Below are 934 nucleotides of genomic sequence, written 5' to 3'. Positions count from 1 at the left end.
CATTCGATTGTTTATGGAGGTGAGTAATTCATTCAAAATAGTCGGTGTGACTGAAGATGCACTGAGGTTGAAGATGTTTTCATACTTGTTAGGAGATCGAGCACGAGCATGGCTCAATTCATTGCCACCAAGTTTCATATCTACATGGCAAGAATTAGTAGAGAGATTTTTGGTTAAGTATTTCCTACCTAGCAAAAACGCTAAGTTAAGGAACGAGATCACAACTTTCCAACAATTGGATGACGAGTCTTTGTAAGAGGCTTGAGAGCGATTCAAGGAGTTACTTTGTAAGTGTCCTCCTCATGGGATTCCTCATTGTATCTAGTTGGAGTCATTCTATAATGGTCTCAATGCAAATACAAGATTGATGGTAGATGCATCCGTGAATGGTGCAATTTTGTCTAAGTCTTGTAATGAGGCTTATGAGATCATCGAGAGGATCGCGAGTAATAACTATCAATGGCCAACAAATCAAACAGTTTTAGGAAAAAGCATAGCCAGAGTTCATGAAGTTGACTCCCTCACTTCGTTATCAGCTCAGGTATCATCTATTTCCTCTATGTTAAAAGAGTTAACCGCTAATAGTACTAATAATTTTGTAGTTCAGCCAGCAAGTTCGTTTGAAATAGTACTAAGAATTGTCCATCAAATCCCAAGTCAGTGTACTATGTGCGGAACCAATACCAAAATAGAAGTGGACAAGGACCCTAGTCCAACTTCTACATTCCTTCATGGCGTAATCATCCTAACTTTTCTTGGAGCAACCAAGGTAATGAACCAAACAACAACTTATTGAGGTAAAGACCCAACCAATCTCAAGGGTTTAATCAGCAAGCTTTAAAACCACCTCAAGCTGAGGCATCAAATAGTTTGGAGAACTTGTTGAAAGCATACATGGCAAAGAATGACGCTTTGATCCAAAGCCAAGCAACAA

General features: G+C 39.1%; 1 non-coding gene across 1 annotated transcript; it reads right to left on the bottom strand.

Annotated features, from left to right (window-relative positions):
• Positions 1-202: 202 nt before the first annotated feature.
• On the bottom strand, positions 203-309 carry LOC121218821 (small nucleolar RNA R71). Its single transcript, XR_005915298.1, has one exon. It is a non-coding gene; the product is annotated as a small nucleolar RNA R71 (small nucleolar RNA).
• Positions 310-934: the final 625 nt, after the last annotated feature.

Source organism: Gossypium hirsutum, chromosome D06 (assembly GCF_007990345.1).
Source record: "Gossypium hirsutum isolate 1008001.06 chromosome D06, Gossypium_hirsutum_v2.1, whole genome shotgun sequence".
NCBI lineage: Eukaryota > Viridiplantae > Streptophyta > Magnoliopsida > Malvales > Malvaceae > Gossypium > Gossypium hirsutum.
This window is presented reverse-complemented; position numbering and strand designations above follow the sequence as displayed.